The 25,278-nt window shown below is 44.5% G+C and overlaps 1 pseudogene; it reads left to right on the top strand.

The window, feature by feature from the left end:
• LOC123019751 overlaps positions 1–24,832 on the top strand; it is a 37,081-nt pseudogene extending 12,249 nt beyond the window's left edge.
• Positions 24,833–25,278: the final 446 nt, after the last annotated feature.

Raw genomic sequence — 25,278 nt, 5'->3', positions numbered from 1 at the left:
TGCTTTCTCATTTCATTGCAGTACGGTGTATATTTGCATCTTAGTTTGACCTTGATTGATCATTGCTCTGATCAAGTGTTTTTGCTGTGAAGCAGCTTCTAGATTCCAGGGAAAATATTCAGGAATTGCAAACTATTGCATAACTGAAGAATAATGATCATGAAATTTCGCTGTCCTCCAATGGAGAACCCCTCTCATATGACACTGGTGGTTCTGGTAGCAAGACATTCCTGAGGGCAACTATCCCCGAACAAATGTCTCTAAATGGCTTAGAATGTTTCTCTCATCATTTGCAAGCAGCCTGGTCAGGAACAGAAAACTGGGAGACATCTGGAGGGGCCAGCTGGGAATGCTGGGTTTCTGTGAGAGGAAAACATTTCTTCATGATATTGTTGATTCTGCTCATCCACAAAATGCTAAGGGAGAAAAGGAGATCCGAGAAGGTGTCTCAACTGGGAAATCTGAGTGCTGATGGAACACACATTGACTTCTGTACATTGCAGTTTAGAACTCAGAGCAAAGATAGCTAAAATATTGAACATTCTTTCTACTCGGAAAGCCCTAGAGCTATGAAGTGGAATACAGACCCACTGAATCATTGAATGAATGAATGAATGAATGAATGAATGAAATTAAAATGTTTTCCATTCTGTTATTCTAGTTCCACACTTTCTTAAGAGAAATCTGGCATTCTAACACTTCCTGTGATGAGCTGCATTTGGATGAGCATGGACGCTTGGAAGCCTACTTTGATATTGTGAATTGGGTGCTCATTCCCAATCATACCCCTGGAATGGTGACCATTGGGAGTTGGATGAGAGGGACATTCACAAGGAGAAAGTTCAGCCTCAACCCAGAAGCCATTGTGTGGCCCAAGCATTTTAATAAGGTGGGGAAAATAATTTCTGTCCTATCAATGCATGTGAATTTGGAAAGATCTATTAATCGATGAGACAGTGCATACAAGACTGTCATTGTCATTCAATGCACACTTGTCTTTGGGAGGAAGTGCACCACACATCACAGGATGTGGACTAGTTTACATGAATACAAAATTGCCTTGCCAAGTGAATCTTCTCAATGCAGCAGAGGCTGGGGAAACATCCGGTCCCCCAACACTCCCTGTTTGGGGATTGTTGCTCTGGTTTCTCAATGTACAGTAGATTTCATGAAGTAAGTCCTGCAGTGATGGACCACATCTAAAGCACACTTCAGCTCAGCTAACAGCACCCTCAAAAGTGGACCCAGATCAACAACCAATATTCCATGCAGAGGGTTGAACATTTTGGTGTAAAAGGAGGAAACATGGAACGTTGACTCAGAATGGAGTAGTAAGATTAGCAAGAATGACGTGAAAGGCCAGGCTTCCCAGGGAATCGCCCAAAATCCAAGGAGGAAGCTATTCCCAGCTGATTTTGTCCCATATTGCCAAGTTGTCTCCAACTTCTGCCTCCCTGCCCATTTTATTGGGGATGCTGCAAAGTTCCTTCTTGTCTCCACAGATATTCCCCTTATGCAGTAACCTGCTGTGGAGGTCACTGGGAGATTTTGAAGGTGGTGTCCCTGGAACACTGAGAACACCCAGCTCCATTTCTGCCCAGACAGTAGAACCCAGGGAAGAGGGGCATGTTCTGAAGCTGTGTCTGGGTGCACTGAATATGTTCCACAGACTGGTTCTGATACTTGACATGTTGAAGATTGTGTGGCTTGCAAGTTTGGAGGCACAGGAATGAAGAAGCCTTGGTGCTCCCAATGCCATTGCATTCCCCATGAAAGATGAAGAGGTGCTTCTGGATGTCCCACAGGCAGCAGAGGCCCAAGTGACTTCTGAGGACTGGAGCAATAGTCCACATCTTGGGGAGTGGAGGTCAGCTCTGCTGTTCCCTTGAGTGACAGCGTGGCCTTCATGTCTATATGAATCTCATGTACTGTTTGTTCAGAGCACTGGGCCAGTGAGTGTTAACCATCATGATAATAAAAGAAAACAGAGTTCCTAGACTGAGTTGAGGAGCTGTTACAGCCAGGTGTAGTTGGGAAGCAAGAAGAGCATCAGCAATCTGAGGATGAAGAGACCCCTGTGGGAAGAGAAAATGAGGAAACTCTCTGGAACAAACCAAATGCATTGATACAAGATGCAGAATACGTGGCTCAACATAACTGAAAAAGAAAAAGACCTTGGAGTAATTGTAGAGAATTTGCTAAATATGAGCCAACAATGTGATGCAGCCACCAAAAGGGCAAATGCTATTTCAGGATGCATTAACAGAAGTATTACTTCCATACCAGAAGAAATAATAGTTCCACTATGCTCCTCACTAGTTGGACCACATCTGGAATACTGTGTCCAGTTCTGGGCACCATTTTTTTAAATGCAGAAAAATTAGAAAGGGTGCAGAGGAGGGCAACAAAACTGTTTCGGAGTTTGGAAACACTGCACTATGAGGACAGGCTGAGAGAACAGGGCATGTTCAGCCTTGAGAAGAGAAGACTGAGAGAGGAACATGAAATACCTCTTTAAGTACTAGAAAGGCTGGCACAAAGAAAAATGTCCTTTAAAGGGAGAAAGACTGAACAGCTACATAATTCCTTTTAACTGGTAGTGTTTCATTTAGATTCTTAGTCATGATGATGATGATGACAACGACAACAACAACAACAACAGAACACAGAAAGTGACAGAGAGCAGGAAGAGCCCTTCTCAGGTGTGGCCCCTCAACTCTGAGTTAGCTTACCCTAACACTAATTATTGAGGATGAATGAGGCTTTTCTTGCTTTCCAGCATCACCAGCATGTTTCATTTGCAATTGGGAAGCTTTCTTGCATGTTGCTCCCCTTCTTGCAGGACAGCTGCTGAGCTGATTCAGTTCTGAATTTACAATACTGTACATTCCACATCAAAAGGAAAGATTGCAGTGCTCAAACAACTGAGTGCATGAAACTGGTTTAGTGTAGTACATAATCAAAAATTATTTCAAATAGCGATTGGTCATTACTGGGACTAGAGATAGCACTGGGAATGTTCCAACCCTATGATTCATTGCCAAGAAATTGACTCCTCACACTTTTCATCCTCGCCACTGCCAGGTGGTGCCTCGTTCCAGGTGCATGGAGAGCTGTTGCCCCGGTTATGCCAAGCAGACTCAGGAAGGGCAGCCACCCTGCTGCTACACTTGTGCCTCGTGTGCAGAAGTGACCATCTCCACTCAGGAAGGTGGGTGCCCTCCAAGCAAATATTTTTCCCTTCAAATGTAGGGCAAATGGCTGAGTCTGCCCAACCTCTCTATGTGTAGTTGCTATCTCATTTCCAAATAAGCCATCACCTGAAAGAAGGTGTTTAATGAGCAAGCAGAGAAGAAGCCAGGTGGTGTTGGCACAGCAGTGACACATTCACCAGCATCAATGGGGAATCTCTTCTTGCAAGTTCAGGGAGCTGTTGAAAAACATGGGGGAGGGACTCAATCCCTGTGGTGCCCAATGGGGTAAAGAGAATGCTGGAAATGCAGCAGGGTAGCTGGGTGGAACACCTTTCCCAGGAAGACTCACCCATTGCCAAAGGTGATGTGATCCCAGTGGCAGGGAAGTCTTCTTCATTTGCTCAGCCATTTTAGCAATGCTGATGCTCTTGCTCTTTGCATCCTCTCACATGGGATGAAGTCCTCTTCTTCTTAGGAATTAACTGATAGTCATTTTTAGATGAAACTGTTGAGGGTAGCTATTGAAGTAAGGAGAGTACAAAAGCAGGGTTCCAATCATGACCATTCCATCTTGTCCCTGCAATTTGGCTGTTCAAAGAGCCCCTCCAGACATCCTGACAGATTCTGACCCTGTTTAGGACCTGGTGCAAGTTACTTGCTTGGCTCTGCAGTGTAGAGACAAAAATGTAAACTAAAATAACAGAACAGAAGGCCACTTCCTAGCACTTGAACTTCAAAGGGGGAATAAACAAAACTACTTCTAAAATTATGTTGGCCTTAGCACAATTCAGCATCATCTGTCTGTCTGTCTGTCTGCCAATCTACCTAGCTAGCTATGATTTGCATCCTGCCCCTTTTGCCAGTATGGCCTACATGCACGATCATTTCATGGAGCTCATAATCACTTTTTAGTTCAGACTGTCAGGAACTCCATCATGTCCTGATGTCTCCCAGATCACCTTCTTTACCAAATGCTGTAGATGCTGTTCCAGAAGAAACATGGAAGGTGACATTCCTGAAATGGCTTCCCTTCTTTTCAGATGCAGAGCAGTGCAGCAGGTGTCCTGAAGATCAGCACCCGAACAAGCACCGAGATGGCTGTGTCCCCAAGAGAATAACCTTCCTCTCCCATGAGGAAACTTTGGGGATTCTCCTGGTTTCCTTTGCCCTAATTTGGCTCTTAAGCTCAGGCATTCTGTTGGGAATCTTAATCAAATTCTGAGAAACTCCAATTGTCAAAGCCAACAACAGAAACCTCTCCTACATTCTGCTTGTCTCCCTCCTGCTTTCCTTCTTGTCTTCCTTCCTGTTCATTGGCCAGCCAAGCAAAGCGACTTGCCTGCTCTGACAAACGGCCTTCAGCATCATCTTCTCAGTTGCCACCTTGAGTGTGTTGGCCAAAACAATCACTGTGGTGCTGGCCTTCCTGGCCACCAAGCCAGGGAACAAGGTGAGAAAGTGGCTGGGGAAGAGCCTTGCAAAATCCATTGTCACGTCTTGTTCCAGTGTCCAGGTCATCATCTGCTCCTTCTGATTGGGCTTTTCTCCACCCTTCCCTGACTCTGACATGCACTCCCAGCCTGGACACATCATCCTACAATGTAATGAAGGTTCTCTCACAATGTTCTACACTGCCCTCAGCTACATGGGCTTCCTGGCTGCCTTTTGCTTCACGGTGGCTTTCCTGACCAGGAAACTTTCTGGGGCCTTCAATGAAGCCAAGCTGATCAGCTTCAGCATGCTGGTCTTCTGCAGCGTCTGGGTGTCCTTCGTGCCCTCCTACCTCAGTGCCAAGAGGAAGTATATGGTGGCTATGCAGGTCTTCTCCATCCTGGCCTCCAGTGCTGGGCTGTTGGGCTGCATCTTTCTTCCAAAGTGCTATATGATTGTGCTGAGGCCTGAGCTGAATACAAAGGAACATCTCCTGACCAAAAGCAAAGATACCATCTGATTTGTGTTTAGTGTGGGAGTGGGCCTCTGGATATCAGCTTACAGGATTGATTTTTCAGCAGTGGCCTCCAGGTGGTTGAATGCAGCCCCTAACTGCATTCCACTTGGTTACCTACTTTGTGAGCTTTGGGACTTCATGAAGACCTTTGTCTTCTCAATGTCAACGTTCTTCAGCATTTGCTGCTTTAAACATGTGACAGTAGTTTTAGGGCTTTAGAATTGCTGGATTCTACTGTGGCTTTTAATTGGGGCAATAAGGTTTTGATCATGCTATATTTTTCTCCTTTTTATTGTTGTGAACTATCTATAGAGTTTTGGCTATTGGCTAGCTTCAATAAAGAATAATCCAGCAAACACTGCCACTTCTCATTTGTCAACAGGGTCCTTTTATTTTTACATTCATTTTCCAATCTTCATTTTCTTGCTTGGTGGCCAGAGCAGCTCACAAAATCATGCTCCTCTATATTTTATCCTCAAAAAAAAAAACAGACTTTTAAACTATGGGACCGGTGAAAGATCACCTTTTCAGGTTCATGGCTGAGTGAGGACTGCTATCTGAGACTTCCCAAACAAGCTAAGTGGTAGAACTTGAGTTTGGAGCTTGTGCGCAATGCTTGAATGCTGAGATGCTGTATGTCCAGAGTGGGCATATCTCTTTTTTGAATTCCTGATGCTTACACCATTTCTTTCTTTCAATGTGGAAGCTGCTCCCCAACTCCCTCTTGCCTTTTTGCAGAAGGCTTTCAAGCAGATGGAAATGAACAAGGACCTCCATGTCACTTGTCCTGCCCCCTGAATGAAATTGGGGACTGTCCTCTTCACCAATCTCCTCCTTGATAGGTTGGTGTGTGATATTGCTTGCCCAAGACTTCTTTCATGGTGGAGAAAGCTGGTCACTTAGCCCACTGTTTTTCAGCCATCAGGTCACAGACTGGCACCGATCCACTGGCATTTCCTCCCAGTCCCTGAAAGAGTCACTGTTCTGTGCATGCTTGCCAGCTACAGCCACTTGTCATGAACCAGGGGAGGGGAGGGGCAGCTCAGTAAGAGCCAGCGGGGAGCTTGGAGCCATCCAGGGCAAGGTCCACCCTCTGGCAGAGACCTGAATACTGAGCCTTTGTTTATTTATTTATTTATTAAAACATTTCTATGCTGCCCCTTGCTGAGGCCTCGGGGCAGCTTACAACATCGAATACAAAATACATTTGTCTGCTTTGTTTTCTGCTATGAAGGAAAATGCTGAGGCAGGCTCATGCTGAGTGTGTCTGTGTTCATTAATATGAGCATGTGTCATCAAACATTAATCTGTTTGGTGCAAACTGACTGCTCGGAGGGAATGGACTATGCCGTGCAGTTGTTCTATCTCATGAAATGGGGCAGTCCTGAGTTCAATGTGGGATGGGGGCCATTCAAAGTTTGATCCTTATTGAGTCTACTGATTGACTTCACTTTGGATGCCCTGCCAAATAAAGCATTGTGAATGGGGAATGTTCTCCAGCCTTGTTTCCCAGACTGAGCTTTTTAGGAGATGCTGCTTATCAGAGCAGACACTGCTAGGACGTTCCCACATCCTAATGGAGAAGCTTGGCCACACCCGTTCACCCAGGGTTTCCCTCTAAAGGTCTGGCCAAGCCACGTGGTGCATTTGCTGCCCTTGCACAGAATCCAGGGAGGTGCCAGAAACTTTGCAGAAACTTCCCCCTCCCTGAACTGCTTCTGGATCTACACCAAGCCCAGGAAGCTGCAGGGATGAGGCTCCTGCTCCCACAATTATGGAAGTCATAGTGATTACTGCCACTTCTTGCCAAACCTTGAGGGATTTCCCAAGTTGCCTTTCCATTCAGGATAGTCAACAGCAGCATCTCATGCCGCATGCAAAACACGTCCATGGAGGTTGCAGAAATCCAGGCATGGGTGGTGGCAAGACTACAGAGAATGTGCCTCCTGCATGTTGGTCTCAAACTGCAATAAATTTATTGATGGCTGCTGCATCTGGAAATGGGTCAATCTGCCCTGCACCCCCAATTAACCATGGCTGACCTTGGGAGCCCGCATACTTCCTCTCCTATCAGTGGCTTCATGCAACACTCTTAAATCTGAATTCCTGGAATTGGAAACAGACACATGAGAGAATGGAAAGCCTCCTCCCTCATCCCAGATGAGCAGGGCAGGGTCCTCTGTGAGACATTGAAGTGCAGTCCAAGGCAGGAACCACATGTTTTCATCCAGTAGGAAGTCTGCGCATGGATGCCATGCTTTCTGCAGAATGGTTCAGACCACAAAGAGGCTCCAGGGATTTCTGCTCAGGGCCCTGTTCACTCACTGTGCTGACTCACTCCCTGGGAGCAGAGCTGCTCATATCCCAGAGATCCTAGGCCTGTATCAGCCTTGGCAAAGTCCTCAGGTCCACCTGCAAGGCTTGCTTGGAACTGTCAGCAGCCAGCTCCATGGCTGCTCTTTTGTTGCCACTTTGTGTAACTTCACTAGTTCTGGGATTGCATTCCAGGTTCTTTCACTCGTGTCCTGATTCTGATGCAGCCGTGCCTAGCAAGACACAAAGGTGGAAAGAATCCCTCAAAGCAGAGGGGTTCCCTGCCATAATGTGGCACATAAAAAGGGCTTCCCTGAAGCAAGGGCTGGGTCCTTCAGGGTATCTGCATCTCAACAGTTCCTTTCCATGGGGGCACCAAGCACCTTTTCCTTGATGCTCCTCCATTTAGTGCCAGGTGGTGCCACATTCCAGGTTATACAAATCCAAGGATAATTACATCTAGACATGGTAGTTAAATTTCAAGTGCCCAAAGGAATGCATGGTGCAATGCAAGTGCTGCTGGGTTTATACCACACTTGTGATGCTCAGATCATCTCAAGGAAGAATTCAACTCAAAAGAAGATGCTGCTCTTCTGGGTACCCTGAGAGGTCATTCTCTGGGGGTAGTGCATGCTGCCAGAGAGGCGGCACTCCAACCTTATATTAACAGAAACTCACAAAAGACTGTTATTGCAGAAGGAGATTCTATTCAGAAGGAAAAAGAAGGCAGGTCCAAGCACTCCACGGGATTTTGCCAAGGCAGCAAATGTTCTTTTGGCTTCCTTGTCTTTTTCTCTACCCAAAGGGGTAGTGAGTCTTTTGCTAAGAACCCTATGAAGAGAAGGAAGCTCATGGGGGAAGAGAGGAAATTCAAGGATACTGCTGGTCTGTCTTGCTTCTTGTGCAGGATACTCTCTACTGCAGTCCCTTGTGCAGGCAGGAGGAGTGCAAGGAGTTGGGGATATGCAAGGAATCTCTTCTGGGTTGGCAATCTGCCAAATCCCCTGGGCTCAGCTTCCTGGATTCTGGTCTACTTTGCAGAGACCCACAGTTTCAATTCCTGGTGATCATGCCCCCTCTTCACCAGCAGTTTCTAGGAGTGGGAAGGTAGATGTTGGATCACTATGCAGCAAGTCCATTAATACTCCTTTTAATCCAACGTCTGCTCTGGATTGAACAATGGGGTGAGCTGACTTTATGTGTAATCTGCCTGGCCATGGAGCCCTGTCATGAGTATTCCACCCGAGACTGACAGCCTTTCTATAATGTTGACTGAAGGCAGGTTCCCAGAATTCCTTCCAAATGAAAATCTGAGAAACTCTCTGATCTGAAAGTTCTTCACCCACAAGGGAACATTTCTCATTCTTCCTACGCAACCTCTTTTCCTGTGTTCCTGGCCTTTCCCACATGTTCATCCTTGCTCCAAATGGCATGAATATAGAAAAATAGAAACAGAGCAAGTCAGAAGGGGTCTCCCGGGTCATCTAGTCTGACCTCCTGCACCAGCCAGCTCCGCTCACGACATGCCCACCATGTGGACGTCCAGCCTATCCTTGAACACCTGGACCGATGGGGCCTCAACAACCTCTCGTGGAATCCCATTCCACACCCTCGGGGTCCTAACTGTAAGGAAGTGCTTCCTGGCATCCAAATTGGTGGTGAGATGACTCTCCTTTTCAGCCGCAGACATTGTGCCAAGTGCCCAGAAGATCAGCAGCCCAACCATACCCATGATGGTGTGTCCCCAAGAAATCATTTGATATTATTATTATTATTATTATTATTATTATTATTATTATTATTATTATTATAACATTTCTATGCCGCCCCTTGCCGAAACCTCGGAGCGGCTTACAACATGATAAAATACATTGAAATACAATAGTACATAATAAATTACCATTAAATACAAAAATACAAAAAATACATTGATTTACAAATATAAAATTAAAATTATCAGTATAAAATAAAAATATAGGAGGAGAAAGAGAAGGAAGAAGAAGTTGCCCTGGCCAGATCATATGTTTTAGCAATTGAAATGATGTTTAAATAAAAAGGTCTTTACCTGGCGCCGAAAAACCAGTAACGATAAACAAGCCACTATATATTTTCCCCTTATATTTTAGTTATTGCCAATATTTGACTTGTCCTAATTAATTAGTAGCATCTTGGTAAGTTACAAAATCATTATTTCTCCTTAAATGTCTTCCATATGCTTCAACTGGGGACATCAGAGGGCAGATTGGAAGACTGATTTTTTTTCCTCATGGAGTACCAAATTTTTATTAGGCCAACTTTAAGCATGTGGTTGTTGTTTGATATCAAGGCCTTCTTGACTGACACCTTAATCCACAGGAGATTATGTATTGCATCTTTAAGATCAGCTATTTCCAACTTCACTCACTTTTATAATCCAATCTGCAATATAGACCAGGCCTGCTGCATAATAGGATAACTTCAAATTAGGTACAGCAAGGCCTCCTCTCTGCTTTGTATCCTAAAGCATTTTAAATCTGATCCTCAGGTTCGTGCCATTCCAAATAAAAATATTCAGTAGTCTCTTCAAGTCTTAGCGAACTTTTCCCAATATCACAATTAGTATCATCTGAAAGAGAAAGTTCAGTTTTGGTAGTACATTCTTTTTTATAATTGAAATTCTTCCAAGCCAGGATGCTTATAATTTAGTCCATTTTATGAATCTTTTTGGATCTTCTGCCAAGTTATTTGATAATTGTCTTGAAATAATGTATCATTATATCCCATTATGTTTATCCCTAGGTATTTGACTGGGTTTGAACTTATTTCACATCATGTTTTTTTGTTTTAAATTCTCATCTTCCTGCTTTGTTACAAATTTCAATATAATTTTTGTTTTCTTACCTTATATCCAGGATAGTCAAAACTATGTCATCGGCATAACATTTCCTTTTCTATTCTTCGCCACCTATTTTAATGCCTTTGAATTTTGGTTCTTGTCTTTATCTTTTTTGCTAAAATTTCCAATCCAAGATAAACAAAAGAGGCAATAAAGGATATCCCTGGTGTTTTCCCTTCTCCATTTGAAATCTGTTAAATAATGTGCCATTAATTAAAATCTTAGCCTGCTGTCTAGTATAAATTGCCTGAATCCAGTTCAGAAAGCTTGGACTAAGTAGTGAAGTGTTTTCATTAATAAAGACCAAGCCACATTGTCAAAGGCTTTCTCTGCATCCAATAAATAAATAAATAAATAAATTCAGCTTCCTTTCTCTTCTTCTTAACCCATTCGATTGGATCCATCACAAAATGGAGATTTTCTTACACATTTCTTTTAGGGACAAATCCAGTTTGATCTGTATGAATCAGTTTTTCTATTCATTTTCTCAGTATCTCTGCCATTATGGAAGCAGAGTTTCTAATCCACACTTAATAATGAAATAGGTGTGTAAGAATGTAGTAACCTAGGATCATTGCCTTCTTTATGTATCAATGTTATATGAGCTTTCTGTTGTGTTGGTAGTAATAACGTCTCTTCCTTAACTTCATTCATTACTTGTTGAAGTGGCAAATTTAGTTTTTCCTCTGAACACATGTAGTACGTAACAGTAAATCCATCAAGATCAGATTTTTAACTTTTTTTCCAGTTTTTTGGATAGCTTGCAATAATTCTTCAATAGATATAGTATCATTCAATATTTTCCCCTGCTCCAGGGTGAAGCTCTCAAGACATATTTCTTTTATTTACTTCTCCATTTCATTTTCTGAAGTCGGTATTTTTTACTTGGCTTTGAAAAAAAAAAGAGATTGGTAAATAGCTCATGGATTTCCTTTTCAACATTTGTTATACCAATGTCTTTCTTCACCCCCATTATAGATCTTTCTAAGACAATATGCTAGATATCTTCTAGGCTTATTTGCATGTTCAAAATGTGTTTCTTTTAAAAATCTCAACTTTTTTTGTATCTCCTCTGCATCTATCATGTACATTTGATTTTTTAATTGCCTGAGTTCATTTAAAATTAATTTGCCTCCTTCCCTTCCCTTCCCTTCCCTTCCCTTCCCTTCCCTTCCCTTCCCTTCCCTTCTTTTCTTTTCTTCATGATAACCCTCTAATACTTGAATTCACTCCAAAGCACTGATTAGTCTGATTTTGTCAAAATATCTTCTTGTAGCAAAAGATTATCATTACGTCTCCATCTTCCTCCAACCTCTTCTTCCTGCTTCAAAAAATAAAGAGAGCGGGGGGGGTGGAGAAAAGGAGAAGAAAAAGCAAGAAACAGAGATGGATAAAGTCAATTAGTCAGTCCTCTATCAATGTCAGAGTTATTAAACACATTCTATTACTATAAAATATTTATGTTAATTGGTTAGGAAGAGACATTGTTCAGACATTTCTTCCTTAATGGGGGGCTTTGACTTCCATTTTTCTCCAAGTCCAACAAGTGGCACTGATAGTCTCCAACTCATGTTGTTTCTGCATCATACTTTGTGACAAAATGAAGGAGAGCATGCATATCAGAAAAACATCAGCCTCCCCAAGTTCCTGCTACAATCAGGAAAACATAGTTGTCCTTTGTAACAAATCATATGTAAATCAGATCAGAAGCTGCAACAAAAAGTCTGCCTTCTCAAACAGCTGACAACTTCCTTAGAAAATGGTGATGGAAGAAGGGAAACAACCATCTCGCCTGTCGCACTGAGGCTTCAGTCAAGGTCAGTTCATAATGTCCATAGTTCCAAATTCTTTAATAAGTGTATCAGACAGTTTAGCAAATGTTAAATCTTATTAGCATTCATACAGGATGTTAAAAAAATATTCATTTCAAAATCCTCTCCAAGTACAAAAACAGAAATGCCTTAAGAGTCTGAATTGTGGCCAAAATGCCAGCCTGAGGTCTGAGCTGCCTAAAAAGCACAGTTGTACTTCATCTCAATTCAGAAGCCACAAAATGAACACCCTCACCCCACAGCTAATATTCTCATGCTAAGATCAGTTTGCACTTTCCATAATTCTTACTTCTAAGGTCAAAACATTAAAGAGCTCTGCAAATGGGACATCATTAATCATCAAGAGATTGTCGGCTTCAGAGTCCTTTCAATATATGCAAAAAATGCCTTAAGAAACTAAGTTGCAGCAACTTAGAATATTATTCCCTTGGCCAAGAAGATGAAATAATATGAAAAGACATAGTATGAAAAATTTAAAAAGAGAATGGAGAAGAAGAAAGTTTATACAAGGCCCCTCCACTCCTTATGGATTGTATGTTCCAGAAGATGATACCGGGGCCTCATTTCTCTGTGCTTTTCTAGATACACCATGGGACGCTGCAGGGATTAAGTCTATCCCCCATGTTTTTAAACTTGCTAGCTGAGATAATCCGTTGGTGTCAGCTAGTGTATCACTGCTATGCCGATGGTACCTGGCTTCATCTGCCTTCTTCATGAAATGCAAATGAATCTGTAGATGCTCTCAGCTAGTGCAAGGACTTAGGAATGGGTGTATGGTTGCCAGGTCACTGAGATTCAATCCAGATAAGGCTGAGAGTGGCTGGGTTTACAAATCAGGATTCCTCACTCAGACTTCCCACTTGCTGACACCTATCCCATCAGCCTGTACCTGAAATTCAAACCTAGGATAGATGGATCATCTGCATCAGCTGCTGCTTGTTTGAGGGGCTGCTGTGGTAGCTGCATAGCAGGACCATGGAAGCCACACTGACAGTTTCAGATGATCAAAGAAAACATGGAAACCATAGCACATAATGTTTTCCAATCACTGTTTCTAAAAGTCAGAGGTAACCTGCTGAAATACCACAACAGGGATGGGAGTGGCTTGTTATTGCATGTGAACCCACCATGGCTCTTAGTAGTGTCTTGTCCTTCTGGTTAAATGATATCCAAATCGTTCTGGAGAAGGTTGCCAGGTTGTCCGAAGGACAGTTTCTCCCATATACATGTGGCCAGGCCCTGAGGACAATCATACAAGCTCTTCTTCCAGTGCTCCACAGCAAATAGAGTGAATTTGGCACTTCCTAGGGGGAAGGTCTTTTTAGGAGTGGCCCCCAGGTGCTGCAATGCCCTCTCGAGGGAGGTTCACCTTGCTGCCTTCCTTGTGATCCCCTCAGTGCTAGCTGAAGATTTTTGGTAGCTTTTGCTTGCATTAAATCTATTGTTTTATTTGTAGATCTTTGATCAAACTGATGCTAGTTTTTATACTGGCTTTCGATGGTGGGCTTCAACAGTTTCCACAGCGTGCTCTCCAGGCGTGGAGCCCCAACTGCTGCTGCCCAAGCAGTGTCCCTCTTCTTTGCTTTTGCAGCAGCTCTGCTCCACACACCTTGGAAGATTAGCTCCAGCAACTTGCTTAGGATGGTGCCCTGTGGGACCACTGCCCAAGCACTTTCCCTCTTCCATGCCACCTGCCCCAACAGAGAAGGAAGAAACTTGCCAGTTCCACAACCTTGCTTCTTTGAGTGCATGTGGCTTGCCTTGGCCCATTTTGTAAGCCTGGGCCTAGCAGGAGTGGATGCCAGGGGAATTCAAGAGGGATGGTTTCCACTCAGCTTCCCCCCTAAACCTGGTTGTTCCACAAAAACCCACAATGCATGGCTGCTCGTGTGTAGAGAGAACAAAAGAGCCAATGTGGGCTTTCAATCTCATTTGTGAAGAAACCTCCAGAGGAACACATGTCCCTTTGTGCTCAGTTCAAACCCAAGGATGTACTTCATCAAGACCCCTTGGCTGGAGGGTCTCCAGGAGAGGACAGGACAGGCTCCATTTCCCCTCCCCCATTTCCAAAAGTTGAAGCTGCAGCAAAGAGTGCTTGTATAGATGTTTTTTTTTTCCTTCTGTGCAGCTGTGCCCTGGGGTCTCTGTTGAGACCAGTTGCAGAGAGGATGCTTCCATTGCAGAGGATGATCTGAAACATGGTGATTTCCCTAGAGCCCTGCTAAAGCCCTAGACACCTGTTTGGGATTGCCTATCAGCACAATAAGCAAACCCTCACAGAAAAGAGCAATCTCAGCAAACTGCTAGACCCACACCTGAGAAGTTGAGTGTGGAAAGCACTTGCTGAAAGCTTGGGGTGAGATTTGGGACAGGTGGAGAGAGGTGTTGAATGCACCTGTGGGAAAATTGAAAGAGCTCTCCTTTGCCTCAGGACTTCTTGTTTCAGTAAGGACCATGAAGTCAGACTGTTCTTGCTGCCTCTGATGAACTGGATATGAAGAGGAGCAGAGCAGCCAGGCAGAAAAAGTGGGCAATCAATAGATGCATCCTGACATGGCTGCTTCTGCTGCATTGTGTGTTTTCCAAAAGGCAGGAGGGAAACTGTGTCTCGAATATACTTGCTGAAGGAGCATCCAGGTATTATGGGCCAGGTGATTACGTGATCAGTGCTGTACTTTCTTCACAATATTTTGAGCATCAAGAACCCTATGATTTCTATGACTCCCCCGTCAACTGGGCTGAGAGGTGAGTTATGAGGATTTAATACTTCCTAGCCTGCCCTCCATCTCTTGGAAAGATACCATAAGCCTGGACCCCCAGTCACCCACTAGAAATTTGCTCTCTATACTTTGTGGCTGCAACTATCCTGGGGTGTTGTGCAACTGGTGCTCCCCAGACACTCAGGGACTGCCGTTCAGCTTTGCACACTTTGGAAGGCCAAGCTGAGCACAAGAGAAAGCATGCCAAAACCTGGAGGGACAGATTCTGGAAAGGTTTGTTCCAAGACTAGCCTTTGAATGAACAAGCAACAGAGAGTAATTATAACTGGCCTCCTCCTCCAGGAATGTGTCCTGTTGAAGCCATCAACGTTGGTGACATGACTAGGGTTGAGATGAACCCATTCAGAATCTGCCGCTCCAGAATCCACAGACCTTCTCTGGTGCTCAGTCCAGTCCTGCAAAGTGAGCTGAGCCAAGAAGAAGTTGTGTAAGTGGAACTTTCCCCATCAGGAGCATGTGAAGGATGCCAAAAGGGGCACAGCAAGTGGCCTGCAAGCTGCCATTCCCAGAACCAATGTTCTTCCACACTCAGTGCAGCAGGTGGCAGAGGTGGGCATGGATGATTTGCACTGCTTGTCAACCTTATGGGGCCTGATTTCTGTGGAACATGTTGCAAATACTGGGCGTGCTCAGCAGCAGCTTGGACACTGGGTGATGCCAACAGGTCTTGCATCTGGGAAGCCAAACAAGGAAATCCAATTGCTTTTCTGTGCAACACAGATTCTTTGCATATTCCTAGCCATGACTGCACCAGCTACAAGTGAATGCATCATTCATCTGTGTGCTCTGTGATTAAATCTTTATCTTTATGTAATCTGAATCACATCTCAATCTTTTTCATAGAATCAGCCCAGTGTCTGTAACTCTTGCATTGCAGTTTCCTACTTCTGAGGTACTGACACATGTTGTCCTTCTTGCTTTCCATTCGTGAGATCAACCAGAATCCCAGGATCCTACCCAATATAAGCTTGGGCTATGACATCTATGAGAGCCATTTTGATGGGAGAACCACTTCTTATGCCATGTTAGGCCTGCCTGCTGGTGGGGAAAGACACCTTGCCAACTTCAGCTGTGGGACGAAGGAGATCCTTCTGGCCATTCTTGAGGGAACTGAATTGGACATCTCCACTTTTATTTCAGCCATGTCAGGCACCTACAAGATTCCTCAAGTAAGCCCTGGGAGGGTAAGAGAGCCCAGAAACCCCAAATCCAGCTAGTGTTGGCTTGGCACAGCCCTTTTCCTAAAGCACCTTCACCCACTGACAGAAGATGTCATCTGTTGATGTTGCAGCTGGGAAATGGCACTTTGAAATGCAAGGCAATTAAAACCAGGCAAAATTGCTCTTGAATTACAGAAAATCAGCAAAAACCTAATAGAAAGTGTGCCTCCATATCAAATTGTTCCATACACATGAGTACACATGTGAAAAGCATGAACATGTCATCTGCTGAGGGTGTTGCAGCTGGAATCTGGTGCTTTGCAGAGGCAGTCATTCAAAACCAAGCCATCCTGTTTCTAGAATATGGTCAGTCAACAGCAACCTGATTGAAGGAATGACACGATTTCAAGTTGTTCCATACAGATGAGTGAAACTGTAAAAAGCATATAGCAAGGGTAGCATAGAAACAAAGAAATAGAGCAAGTAAGAAGGGGTCTCCTGGGCCATCTAGTCTGACCCCCCGGCTCCAAGCCGGCTCCACTAACAACATGCCCACCATGTGCACGTCCAGCCTATCCTTGAATACCCTCACCGATGGGGCCTCAATCATGTCCCGTGGAAGCCCATTCCATACCCTCAGGGTCCTAACTGTCAGGCAGTGCTTCCTGGCATCAAAATGGAAACTTGGTTTCCTGAGCTTTGCTCTGTTGGAGAGCATCCTGCCTTCCTCTGCAGGGGAGAACAGACATCTACTCACCTCTGTGTGACACCCCTCACATACCTGTATGTCACCAACATATCCCCTCTGAGTCTCCTCTTCTCCAGGCTGAAGAGAACCAGTTCCCTCAGTCTCACCTCATACCCCATCCCCTGCAAACTGGCCACTAACCTTGTGGCCCTATGCTGCACTGACTCCAACCTGGCTATATCCTTCCTGTAATGAGGGGCCCAAAACTGAACACAATACTCCACTTGTGGGCACACCAGAGTCATATAGAGTGATAGTAATACCTCTCTCAATCTAGAAGCCACACTTCTGGCTATACAACCAAGGGTGGCTTTCACCCTCTTGACCACTGCATCACACTGCTGACTCATGTTTAGCCTGCAGTCAACCAGCACCCTGCGGTCCCTTTCACAAGTGCTGTTCTCCAGCCACTTGTCCCCTAACCTGTACTTATGACACCTTTTCCTATGCCCCAAGTGCAAGACCTTGCACTTATCCACATTGAACAACATTCTGTTGTCTTCTGCCCACTTCCATAGTCTGTCCAGGTCCTTTTGGACCTGGAGTACTTGCTCCTCAGTCGTGGCCACTGCTCCAGTTTTAGTATTGTCTGCGAATTTGATCAGCATACTGTTCACCCCTTCTTCCATGTCATTGATGAAAAAATTTAACAGGATTGGTCCCAGGACAGAGCCCTGGGGGCTTCGCTTGTCACTGGCCACCATCCCAGTGGGTACATGTGTCATACTGCAGAATGAGAACTTGCATATGTTTGACTGAAATACTTCACTGGTAATAGGGTTTGACACTGTCAAAAACACCCCAGTGGCAACTTAGTAAGCAGACCTGGAATATATAAGCACTGTGAACTGAAAGCTTAGCCAAAGAAATTTTAAGGGCCATCTTGGTCAGAGGCCAAAAATAAACTGCAAGGACAATCCTGAACAAACCAAAGCTCATATTTCTAGAATGATCACATTTCAGGATTTTAGAAAAGCAAGCAATACCGCAGCACTTTCACTGATCTTTCAGGGATACAGTTTTCGTTGGAAACGGACAAATCCAGTCTCATCTCTCACTAGGCTCCTCCTTCTGGGGAAAAGGGAAACTTTCCAATGATGTTTTCTTCCATCAGCTTAGGGCTTTGAAAGAGGAGAAAATCACTAGTCAGTCCAAAGTGGAAAGGAAAAGAGCCACATTGGGATGCTCACCCAGTATTGGATATTCTGGTCTTGTCTAGGCACTTGCTAGGCTGGGTTGGGGTTTGGTGGGTTCTTTTCACTTTGCAGAGAAGGGATGCTCTTTCCTCGAACAAATATTGCATTGCTATTGTAGTGATGATCCTTGAGATGTATTACCCTTCCATTCTTCCTCAACTACCACTTCTTTTGTGATGGGAATTTGCTTAGAAATGTCACGTTCATAGGATTCTGATGTTCATCTTAAAGACAAGAGAGCAAACTGCCAAGCTCTTCCTCTCTTAATTAGGTCAGTTATGGTTTGGTTAACCCTGTTTGGAGGATCACATTCAGTTCCCATTCATCTACCGGATGACTCCAAGGGAAGAAACCCAATACTTGGGCATTGTCCAACTGGTTGTGAGTTTTGGTTGGACATGGATTGGTCTATTTGCCCCAGACGCTGAAAATGGACAAACATTTGTGAGGGCAGTGATCCCATTGATGATCAGTCATGGAATCTGCATTGCCTTCACAAAAAGGCTATCAGGAAAACACATATACAGAATGACTCATAATGAGCTCTCCTTTCCATGGGGTCAAGTGAGTGTAGCTGTTTTCTATGCAGACTGTCACTATGGCTTTATTCCAGTTTTCATGATGCAAAAGAAACTTGGAGGGGAACAAATTGGAGGAAAGGTTTGGATCACAACCACTGTGCAAGACATCAACTTGTACTTATTGTTCAATCCTGGTTACTTTCAAGTTCTCCATGGATCTTTTTCCTTCATCAGGAAGAGTCCTCAGAGGAAAAGACTTGATCATTACATTCCATTTTCTGATGCTATGAATCAGTTTTGGCAGAATGCTTTTCATTGTTTCTATTCAAAGCATGTTTTTTCCATGAAAAGTTGGTCAAGGTACTCAGAGAAGGAGAAACTGGAGATGCTTCCCCAGGAGGAGCTGGAAAGAGTCTTTTCTCAAGATGACGTTTGTACATACAGCATTGCCCGAATGGTAGCCAGTGCCTTAAATGCTGCATCTTCATTCCAATCCAACCAGATATTGATGACTGGAAAAGGAGATGGAGTGCAAGGACAGAAGCTGCAGCCCTGGCAGGTATTTCCTTTTCCTATTGTGGTATCAAAGAAAATGGCAAAAGGTTCCGGGTTCAGTTGATCAAACACATGTTACAGGACATCCTCTTACAGGGTTGAAGGAGAATGTGTGCCTGCTCTTCTGCCTTTGTCCCCAGTTCAAGATGCTACCTAGGCATGTCTTCTAAAACATCCTGGGAATATTTGCACTGACTCCCTCTGAACCCCTCACAGATGCAGTGTCCTGTTTTCCTGAATTTACTTTTAGCATCCTTTTGGTTTATACATTTATGTAGTCAGCTTTGTGCTGGTGTTATGATGTCTGTCACATCTGCCAGCTCCATCCACTCCACTGATTTCCACCTGATCATTTAGGCCAAGAGTTTGCTGCAATGCCTCTGAGTGGCTTTTTTCTGGTGATTCCTTATAGTGTCTCATACCAAAAGAATATGGGGATGCACCTCCCCATTTGATAAGCCCATCCCTACCCAAAGCACTGAAATCTCTTACTGCAGGGGTACTACCATTTTTAATGAAACCTGCTGTAGATTGGATGGATTCCAATAACAAGTATCTAGTTGCTGGTACCTCCTTTTTGGCTCAGGTTCTTGAGAAGGTGCTGTCAGGTCATTTGCAGGTGGTATGCAGGATGCCCACATTCTAGAGGTTGCTGGTCTAGTTCTGGTCCCCAGATGAATGACCCACCAAGAGAAAATGGGGTGTTCCTGACACAGTTCTTTCTACTTGCTGTATTATTCCATGTGAATACTCCTGCAGGACTAGCATCAGTTTGGGATGTTGTGGGTACTGGATTTCAGTAGATCTGCCCCAACTTGCACAGCTTCTTTTAGAAAGTACATAGAGAATAATGATCCTACATGCTGGATCAAAGATTCAGAGTTGCTATTTGCCTGCCTCTTTGAGATAATTGAGTTTGTGAAGCTACCTGTGGGGTTTCAAGTGTCTTTCTGCCATGCTGACATTGCTTTTCCTGTGGTTACTCCTTGGTACCTCAGGGAGATGAATTTGGACTCTCCCTGCTGGGAAGTCTGCTGATTGCCACTTCATAGGCTTCCAGCTGGAGGAAAGGCCTATTTTCACAAGAGTTCGGTGAAGACCTGTGAATCTGGGACCTTTTCCCTTTCCATCCAAATACCACATTATGTCTAGATAGCACTGGCTTTTGGTCAGTTGCTGTTATGTCTTCTCTGTCTATGTTATGTCTTCTTTTGTCTATGTTATGTCCCATCAACTCCTCTCTGACCTACATCAGCCTGTGAAAGCCAAAATAGCCAATCCATGACAGATGAATACATTTCTTCCACATTCAAGGCTCATTCATGTCCAGCTTAAGGCTCTGGCTTCCTTTATAGATTCAATTCATCTTGTATTTTGACTTCCCTTGCATCTTCTGCTTTCAACTCTCCCAAACACAATTGTCTATTTCAGGAAAAATTGCCTTCTCAGTGAGAGGAGAGAAGGAGAAAATGCCTCCATGAAGGCCACCAGAATATCAAAGGTGGCAATTTTGCTGGCCTTCAATAGGGAACTCCTATCTCGAGGGAACCCCTGTCATGTGCCAGAGCTGGCTCTGGTAGCAGGACATTTCACAGGACAACTATCCTGAAAGAGGTCTCATCAGCCACAACCAGCCTGGTAAGGAAAAGGAACCTGGGAGACGTCTGCAGGGACCAGCTGGGAATGCTGGGTTACTGTGCGAAAGGACCTTCTCTATACAACATTGCTGATTTTGCTCTGTTGCAAATGCTAAGGGAAAAAAGGAAGGAGATCAAAGAAGGTGGGTTCAACTGGGAAATCTGAGCGCAGATGGGATACACAATGACTTCATTACATGGAAGATTAGAACTCAGAGCAAAGATGGATAAAATATTGAACATCTTTTCAATCCAGAGAGACTTAGGGCTAAGAGGAAGCATACATATCTAATAAATAGATAAATGAGGGAGGGAGGGAGGGAGTGAATGTGTAAAACTACCTTGTAGCCTTCTCTGTGATTCTAGTTCCATGCTTTCTTAAGAGGAATCCGCCATACTAATGCTTCCATGCATGGGCTGCATTTGGACAAGCATGGACGGTTGGAAGCCCACTTTGATATTGTGAATTGGGTGCTTTTCCCCAATGATACACCTGGAATGGTGACCATTGGGAATTGGATGACAGCAGAATTGCCAGGGGAAAAGCTCAGCATCAACCCAAGTGCCATTGTGTGGCCCAAGCATTTAAACAAGGTGCAGAAAATAATTTCTGACCTGTTATGCCAATAGTCTGTGGGCTAGTACATATGAGACATCAATTGTAATTCTGTGCATGGTGGTTTCTGGAAGGAAGTGCATCACACATCAAGGGATTTGTGTTTGTGTGCATACACACAGGAGCCTCTTGCCAAAGGAACTGCAACAGAGGCTGTGGAGGGCTCTGTTCCCCCAAGTGTTCCTGCTCAGGATTCTGAATGCACAGGAAGTGGCACGACAAAATCCGTGCAGTGACACTCCCAGTCTCATCCACACTGCCAGAAAGCTAAGCACCCTCTAAAGTGGACCCAGATCAGCCAACAGCTATTCCATGCAGAGGGTTGAACATTTTGCTGTAAAAGGAGGAAGCATGGAACATTGACTCAAAATGAAGCAGCAAGATTAGCATGGGAGAGGTGAAAGGCAGGTGAAGGGTCTGGCCTGCCAGGGAATTTTACGAATGTCCAAGGATGGAGTTGTTCTCAACTGATTTTTTCCCCCATATTGCCAAGCTGTCTCCAACTTCTGACTAACTGCCCGTTTTGGGGGGATTCTGCAGAGTTCCTTCTTGCAACCACAGAGATTCACCATATGCACTAACCTGCTGTGGTGGTTAGTGGGAGATTTGAACTGAGGTGTCCCTGGAAGGTCGAGAACAGACAGCTCCTTTTCTTCCCAGACTTTGAAATCCAGGAAAGACTGAAATCTTCCAAAGCTTTTAGAGAATCATGGAATATTTGAAAGGAAGAGGCCATGAAGGCCATCGGATCCAACTCCCTGCTGTTGCAGGACACCAATTTGAACCATCCCATTCAGATGGCTGTCCAGTTTCCCCTTGAATGTCTCTAGTGCAGGAGAGCCCACCATCCCTCTAGGAAATCGGTTCCACTGTTTTATTGATCTGACAGTGAGGAAGCTTTTCCTGATATCTAGTCTGAATCTGTGTTGCCATAGTTTAACTTGATTATTCCATGTCATTAACACTCTGACATCAGCAAGAATAGATCTCGACCTTCCTCTTTGTGGCAACCTATGGAAGGATATCATGCCCGCCATCATCCCCACAAGTCTTCTCTTCTCGAGGCTGAATATGCCCAGATCTCTCAGTCTCTCCTCATAGGGCAGGGTTTCCAAATCCTGGGTCAGTTTTGCTGCACTCCTCTGGACCATTTTTAATTTTTCTGCATCTTCCTTAAATCTTGGTGCCCAGAACTGAACACATTATTTTGTATGGGGTCTGACTGCTGAGAAGTTGAGAGGAATTACTACTTCTCATGCTATGGAAGAAATACTTCTGGTAATGGATCCCATAATAGAATTTGCCCTTTGGCAGCTGCATTGCTTTGTTGCTTCTATTGCCCACAATTGCGCCAATATATTTTTTCTATTTCAGATCTGTTGTACCACTTTTTCTGCATCTTGTATCAAAGCATTTGGTTTGTTCCCCAGTTATTCATTAGGGAGCTTGCAATACTGTACACTCTGCATCAAAAGGAAGGATTTCAATGCACAAACAACTAAGAGCATGAGACTGATTAAGTGTGATATCTAAATTAGCCACACTCAGCTATTATTTCAAAAAGGGATTGGTGGTAACTGGAATTAGGCAGCCTACTGGGAATCTTCAGACGCTTTCTTTCACCACAAGGAAATGGATTCCTCACACTGCTCCTTCTCCTCACTGCCAGGTGGCACCTCATTCCAGATGTGTGGAGAGCTGTAACCCCAGTTATGCCAAGGAGAGTATGGAAGGGCAGCCATCCTGCTGCTACACTTGTGCCCCATGTGCAGAATGGACTATCTCGACTCAGGAAGGTGGGTCTCCAAAGTGAAAGAGTGTTGATGCTCTTGCTTGTTTCATCCTCTCACTGGTGATGAAATCCCCTTTTTAGGAATTAATTAGTTTTGACATAACTGTTGAGGGTACCATTTGAACTTGGGACAGTATCAAAGTGGAGTCCCAACCATATCCATTCCATCCTGTCACTGTGTTTTGGCTGTTCAAGCAGCCAGTCCAGACATTCTGCCAGATTGTTGCCCTGTTTTGAACTGGTGCAAACTAACTGCTTGGCTCTGCATTGAAATAAAATAAAATGAAAGAAGGCCACTTCCTGACACTTGATGTTCATTCATACAACCACTTGCTGTGGAGATGCAAATAGGAAAAAACCCCCCAGAAATGCTCACTAAACTATGTGGCCTTAGCACAGTTAAGCTTCATCTATTTATATATGCATTCATCCATGCATGCATTTGTCAGATTGCCATTCTGCCCCTTTAGCCAGAATGGCCAACATGTATACTCCATGAGCTCATATAGACTGTTTAGCTGAAACTGTCAGGAGCTGCATCATGTCCTCCAGAGATACGCTGGTCTGTCCTACAATTGGAGTTCCTTGTCTGATGGTGATACCACAGACAGAGCATTGCAAATAAAAAGTTTGCCCCCTCCTTTGAGACTTCTAGCCTGCTGATTATCTCCTGATCCCTCCTACAACCTCTTTTTTAACAAATGCAGTAGATGCTATTCCAGATGTCCCATTGATGGTGGCAAAGCTGAAGAGTCTTCCCTTCCTTTCAGATGCAGAGCAGTGCAGCAGGTGTCCAGAAGATCAGCACCCAAACAAGGACCGAATTCGCTGTGTCCCCAAGAGAATTACCTTTCTCTCCTATGAGGAAACTTTGGGGATTCTCCTGGCTTCCTTTGCCCTCATTTGGCTTTTAAACTCAGGCGTTACGTTAGGAATCCTCATTAAATTCCGAGAAACTCCAATTGTCAAAGCCAACAACAGGAACCTCTCTTACATTCTCCTCATCTCCCTCCTGCTTTCATTCTTGTCTTCCTTCCTGTTCATTGGCCAGCCAAGCAAAGTCACTTGTCTGCTCCAACAAACAGCATCATCTTCTCAGTTGCCACCTTGAGTGTGTTGGCCAAAACCATCACTGTGGTGCTGGCCTTCCTGGCCACCAAGCCAGGCAACAGAGTGAGAAGGTGGCTGGGAAAAAGCTTAGCCAATGCTATTGTCATTTCCTGTTCCACTCTCCAACTAGTCATCTGCTCCACCTGGCTGGCTGTGGCTCCACCCTTCCCACATTCTGACATGAACTCCCTGTCTGGACACAACATCCTGCAGTGTAATGAAGGGTCTCTCACAATGTTCTACACTGCCCTCAGCTACATGGGCTTCCTGGCTGCCATCTTTTTCACTGTGGCTTTCCTGGCCAGGAAGCTGCCAGGGGCCTTCAATGAAACCAAGCTGATCACCTTCAGCATGCTGGTCTTCTGCAGTGTCTGGGTGTCCTTCGTGCCCTCCTACCTCAGCACCAAGGGGAAGTACATGGTGGCCGTGCAGGTCTTCTCCATCTTGACCTCCAGTGCTGGGTGTATCTTTCTTCCCAAGTGCTACATCATTGTCCTGAGGCCTGATCTAAACATGAAGGAACATCTCATGATCAAAAGCAAAGATACCTTCTGACTGAAGTGTTTAGCCTGGGACTGGGACTCTGGATATCTCCTAAGGGCAGGACTTTTTTTGTCATAGAACACACTGGAATGGCGTTCCGGCACCTTTTTTTCCAATGGATTTCACGAAGTGAGTTTGAATCGCCTGTCAGTGTAGCAGGTCAGCAGCAAACATCATTAACATAGTGCCTGTGGGCTGCTTTTATGTCTGCGCCACCCAGCTTGGGACACTGGTCAGCTTGGGATTGGTGTGTGTGGTCACGCGCTCAGTGCTTACTGCCAGTGGCAACGTGAGTTCCGGCACTTTTTTTTTTTTACAAAAAAAGCACTGCCTAAGGGGATGGTCTTTTCAGTAGTGGACACAAGGTGGCTGAATGTGACCCCTAGAGTGGCTCACCTTGCTACTACCTATTTTGTGATCTTTGATGCCATGTGAAGACTTCCATCTTCTTCTATGCA

Source organism: Varanus komodoensis, unplaced genomic scaffold (genome assembly GCF_004798865.1).
Source record: "Varanus komodoensis strain SLA01 unplaced genomic scaffold, ASM479886v1 scaffold136, whole genome shotgun sequence".
Classification (NCBI taxonomy): domain Eukaryota; kingdom Metazoa; phylum Chordata; class Lepidosauria; order Squamata; family Varanidae; genus Varanus; species Varanus komodoensis.
The sequence above is the reverse complement of the archived record's forward strand: the minus strand, read 5'-3'. Positions and strand labels throughout refer to the sequence as shown.